We start from the raw sequence: 6,172 nt of genomic DNA, 5'->3' as shown, positions 1-6,172 counted from the left end.
CTTTCTTTCTTTCTTTCTTTCTTTCTTTCTTTCTTTCTTTCTTTCTTTCCTTTCTTTCTTTCCTTTTTTCTTTCTTTCTTTTTTTTTTTTTGAGATGGAGTTTTGGTCTTCTCGCTGAGGCTGGAGTGCAATGGCATGATCTTGGCTCACTGCAACCTCTGCCTTCTAGGTTCAAGCAATTCTTCTGCCTTGACCTCCTGAGTAGCTGGGATTACAGGTGCCCACCACCACGCCCAGCTAATTTTTTTATTTTTAGTAGAGACAGGATTTTGCCATGTTGGCCAGGCTGGTCTCGAACTCCTGACCTCAGGTAATCCACCCAGCTCGGTCTCCCAAAGTGTTGGGATTACAGGCATGAGCCTCTGCACCTGACCTTAATCTCTGCTTTAAAAGTATCTAAAAAGGCACTAGATCCTCCTACCACCCTCTAGACTGTCCTCTGAAGCCAGACTCTGTTTTCTTAAATGTCACGTAAATAATGTCATTCAGTGTTGCTGAAAAGAAAACATCGTAACTCCTTAGCATTAGGCCTTCCAAATTGGGATCTTAATATATTTTTAAAATAATTTTTAATTTTTTTTAGAGTAGATTTTCCATTCACATGGCTCAAAAAAGCACCTAGGTATATGGTGAAAAGTCTTCCTTTCCATTTTTCTCACAGTTCCCCCATTTGTTTCATGGGTGCCCTCAGGAGGGTTTCTAAATATGTCTTTTTGTTATTTCCCACACCACCCGCACAGTTTTCCCATCAGATCATCCCATCTCTGAATATGCCTTTGCTGTTCTTCTTCCTGCCTGTAAAATACTCCTCCTACCTGACTACTAATCTATTAAACCAATAAATATCCAGGATTTCTGCAGGGTTGTGATTTATTGACCAATAAAGTGAAAAGGAAGAAAGAGGAAAGGAACTAGCTTCTGTATTTTGGACTCAGGAAGTCAGGAGGAGATACCAAAATGCCCCTGAATATTTCGTTGTTTATTAAGCAGTGGAAGAACCTCCCTTTCACACTTATTTAAAAACAAAACAAAGCACTAAAAGTCCAGTACTTTTAAAAAAGACATTACACAATGTTAAGCCTTTAAATCCCACTCTAACACCAGTAAGTGCCTGTCTAGGAGGATTAATTCCAATTTGACTTATCTGACCAGATTTGGCAAATCCATTCCCTTCAGAGCAGCAGCCAGCAAAATTATCTGATTCGTAACAAGATGAAGAACGTTCTGGCACCCTGAGAAGGAGGATTACTGTGTGCAAAAGAGTGGTCCAGTGAAGGTGGAGGAGGGTCCTGTGCGGAGCAGCTGTCCTTCCCCAGCTGCCCCTTGGTTACTCCTGACCTGATGGTTAACAAAGGTTGCAAGAAACTCCTGACGTTGAAATGTTATCGTTCAACCAGTTGATAGCATCTGCAGAGCCTCAGACCTGTCAGACAGGGCCATGTTTGTGGATAATATTTTTGTTCTCCCCAGTTTATCTTATGAATGATCATATCTAGTAGCTTAACTAATAATTTGCCCGGTTGTCTAATCTACAAAGAGAAAATCTTAACACAAACTTGATTAAACAATGAACAGATAAAAATGTTTATATTGTTCTGAAAAATGGTTTAATTTTAATGGTTTAGTTTTTAAACTGTAAAATATTATGCTTTTCAGAAATCACCCCTCTGAGAATAATCTACAAACTCACTAATTTACGCAAAGATACCACCATTAAAAATGAAAAAAGATAAAGTATCAAAACTTATGTCTTAAAAATATTTGGCTATAATAATTTTACTTATTCTAAGACATGCTGTTACTACTTGAATTGAGAACGCATTATTGTATATTTGAAAGCTTTATGAAACTGCTTTACCCTTTTCCTGTGAAATATTATTGAAAAATGGTATTCAAATACTCTACAGGGCTTTATATATTCACTAATGTAATTTCACCATAAATCACTTTGTGTTAAGACACTCAGTATATGTGAGCAGAGAAGTGTTTAAAAATATGCAAAACATAAAAAGGGCAAAGAAAATAAAATAGGCAGGCCAGGGGCAATGGCTCACACCTGTAATCTTTGGGAGGCCGAGGCGAGCGGATTGCTTCAGCAATCTGCTGGGCAACAAGGCATAAAACCTGTCTCTACAAAAAATATGAAAATTAGCTGGGCGTGGTGGCATCAGCCTGTGGTTCCAGCTACTTGGGAGGCTGAGGTGGGAGGATGGCTTGGGAGGGAGGCAGAGGCTGCTGTTAGCTGTGATTATACCACTGCAATCCAGCCTGGGCAACAGATAGAGACTGTCTCAAAAAAAAAAAAAAAAAAAAAAAGGAGGGTATTTTTCAAGCTTAAAAATATTGTTGTTCTGAAAACCGAGAAGCTAAATGGAGTGAAAATTACCTGTCACATATAACCCACCAAACTGGAAGACAAAATGGCGCATTTTGTGACGATTACAACCTAATTCAAGGGCTCCATAAAATATCAATATTTTTCTTTGTATTTTTAATTTACTGTGGTTTCCTACTTTATTCCATAAAGAAATTAAAGTGGCTTACAAAATATCTAACTTTATGCTAAATGAAAATTTTAAAAACAAATGGTTCAAAGCTGGGATCACATGCAGATTTATAGGTCATAAAGTGTTATATGGCTATTAAATTTGGGCTGCAAATATTTTTTAGCGGCTTAATAGTCAAAGTAAAAAGAAACATGATAGGTTAAAATTTCACATTCCATTAATTGATAATTTAATCAGTTAGGAGAGTGGAAACTTTTTCTGTCATTTAGGTCTATAAGACATTTGTGTGGATTTTCGTGTGTGGGCATCAGGTGACATGTGGGCATCTTTAACAACATCTGGAGTACACACATAGTGGGTTCTGTCTGTAGTTTCTTCTACCATTAGTCTATGTAAACCAAATGTATAACAGTGTAATGTAAATTGAAAAGGTAATCTGCCGGGCACAGTGGCTCATATCTGTAATCCCAGCACTTTGGGAGACTGAGGCTGGCGGATCACCTGACATCAGGGGTTCGAGACCAGCCTGACCAATATGGTGAAACCCTGTCTTTGAAAAAAAAGACAAAGTTAATCTATGGACAGGCTCGGTGACTCATGCCTGTAATCCCAGCACTTTGGGAGGCCAAGGTGGTCTCACGAGGTCAGGAGTTTGAGACCGTCCTGGCTAATATGGTGAAACTTCATCTCTACTTAAAATACAAAAATTAGCCCGGCGTGGTGGTGTGTGCCTGTAATCCCAGCTACTTGGGAGGCTGAGGCAGATAATCGCTTGAACCAGGAGGCGGAAATTGTGTGAGCTGAGATCACACCACTCACTCAGCCTGCGACAGATCAAGACTCCATCTTGGGAAAAAAAAAGTAATCTGAAGGAAGAAAAAGTAATAGATATCACAGCCAACTTTGTTATAATCCAGAGTATAAAATGAGATAGTTTAGTAGGGTAACTGTATGTTCTTAAAGATAAATCTTTGCAAATTTCCTTCAGTTGGATTTTTGATAAAAGTTGAGCAGGAGAGAATTCAGTACATATTCTTTTACATGGGCCAAGCACTCAGATATTCTGATGATCCATAGACTTGTTTTCTTATTTATTCTTAGAGACGGGGTGTTGTTCTGTCTCCCAAGCTGGAGTGCAGTGGCCAGATCATGGCTCACTATAACCTCAAACTCTTGGGATCAAGCCATCCTCCTGCTTCAGCCTCCCAAGTAACTGGAATCACAGATATGCACCACCATGCTCAGCTAATTCATAGACTTTAAACATCAATTAAGATTGAGAGGGATAACAATCTTTATAAAAACCGAAGGCCGTGTATCATGAGGATGCTTTTGACTGCAACTTCCAGAGAGCTCAACTCAAAAGTACTTAAAGACCTGAGTAATTTATTTTCATGTTTCTTGTTTTTGAAAAAATTTATTTAAAGCTATAAATTGCTTTCTGAGAAATGATTAGGCAAATCTCATAGATTTTTGCAGGTAGTGTATTTTCTCAAGACACAAAAAATAGAATTAAAAAAAAGATTTTGACAGGTAGTGTTTGTATTATCACCTAAAACCCTTGTGCTTAGTAAATTTTTCAGTTTCCAAGCATACAAAATTTTAAAAAGGTATCCTTTCGTTGTTAACTTCTAATTTTATCACATTATGGCAGGTTAATTTACACTATTCATAATAGCAACAAAACTTTATAGGACTAAGACAAGAATAAAATATTCTAAGACAAAAATAGAATATTTCTATGAAGTAAACTTTAAAGTGCTAGTAAGGGACATAGAAAAGGATCTGGTTAAAGCCAGACACAGTGGTTTACATCTATCCCAGCACTTTGGGAGGTCGAAGAGAGCAGATCACTTGAGGTCAGGAGTTCGAGATCAGCCTGGCCAACATGGCGAAACCCCGTCTCTACCAAAAATGCAAAAATTAGCCGGGTGTGGTGGCACATGCCTATAATCCCAGCTACTCGGGAGGCTGAGCCTGGGAGGTGGAGGTTGCAGTAAGCCAAGAGGGCATCATTGCACTCCAGCCTGGGAGACAGGAGAGGAATCTGTCTCAAGAACAACAACAACAAAAAAGAATATCTCTCCATTTAACCAGACCCCAGACACGCCCACCCCCCCTCCTTTTTTTTTTGAGACAGAGTCTCACACTGTCGCTCAGGCTGAAGGGCAGTGGCGCAATCTCAGCTCACTGCAACCTCCACCTCCTGGGTTCAAGCAATTCTCCTGCCTCAGCCTCCCTAGTAGCTGAGACTACAGGTGCCCACCATCGCGTTCAGCTATTGTGTGTGTGTGTGTGTGTGTGTGTGTGTGTGTGTGTGTTTAGCAGAGATGGGGATTCCCCATATTGGCCAGGCTGGTCTCAAACTCCTGACTTTGTGATCCACCTGTCTTGGCCTCCCAAAATGCTGGGATTATAGGCATGAGTCACTGTGCCCTGACCCAAATGGAGAGATATTCTATCCTCTTGGATGGGATGAATTAATGTTATAAAGATGTTAATTTCTCAGACTAATACATAAAGTTGATATAATCCAAATAAAAATTCCAAATGGAATTTTTTGAGACTTGATAGATATCCTTTTTAGTGGAAGATTAAAGTCCAAGAATTGTTGTCAACCTTTAAAAAGAACAAAGTTAGTTCTAGGAACAAGGAAATTAAAATAATAATAATAATAAAATAAATAAATAAATAAAAATAAAAAGAGGGCCAGGCATGGTGGCTCATCTCTGTAATCCCAGCACTTTGGGAGGCCGAGGTGGGCAGATTGTTTGAATCCAGGAGTTCCAGACCAGCCTGGGTAACATAGTGAGACCCTGTCTCTACAAAAAATACAAAAATTATCCGGGCATGGTGGCACATGCCTGTAGTCCCAGCTACTTGGGAAGCTGAGGATTGCTTGAGCCTGGGAGGCAATGAGCTGTGTTTGTACCACTGTACTCCAGCCTGGGCAACAGAGCGAGACCCTGCCTCAAAAAAAGAAAAAAGGGTCAAGTACTTCTACTGATGAATAGTAAGATATAATACTGGGCTATAGAAATAAGACCAGAATGATTTTGATGTTATTATAACCCAAAGTATAAAATAATTGTGAGTTCATAAATGACTGAAAAAATAAATCAGGGAGAAGAGACAAACCTCTCCTGCAAAGTTCCAAATAATATATGCAGGTACTCTTCCCTCAAGAAGTGGGAGCATGCATCCCCACTTCTTAAATGTTGGCTACACATAGTGATTTCCCTCTAAAGAATACAGACAGAAAAGGGAGAAAATAGTAAATTTCTGATGGAGAAGGCTGACAGCAGTTAATATCATGTTGAAAATATGTACCCTTTCTATGGTGTGATGATAATGGCCCTTTATCTCTGTGGCCTTACTCCCTCAAATGGATGCCCCAGTTTAATTATAAGAAAAACAGCAGCCAAATTCTGATAGAAGGCATCCTGCAAAACACCTGACCAGTAATCCTCAAGGTCACCCAAAACAAGCAAAGTCTGAGAAACTGTCATAGTCAAGAGGACTGTAAGGAGACTGGACGAAAAAAAATGTAACGTGGTGTCTTGGATGAAATTCTGGAGCAGAAAAAAGGACATTAAGTAAAAACTAAGGAAATCTGAATAAACTACAGACTTTTATTAATAATAATGTGCCACTATTGGTTCATG

The sequence above is a fragment of the Sapajus apella genome, unplaced genomic scaffold, assembly GCF_009761245.1.
Source record: "Sapajus apella isolate SASKATOON/1434 unplaced genomic scaffold, GSC_monkey_1.0 scaffold27, whole genome shotgun sequence".
NCBI lineage: Eukaryota > Metazoa > Chordata > Mammalia > Primates > Cebidae > Sapajus > Sapajus apella.
The sequence above is the reverse complement of the archived record's forward strand: the minus strand, read 5'-3'. Positions refer to the sequence as shown.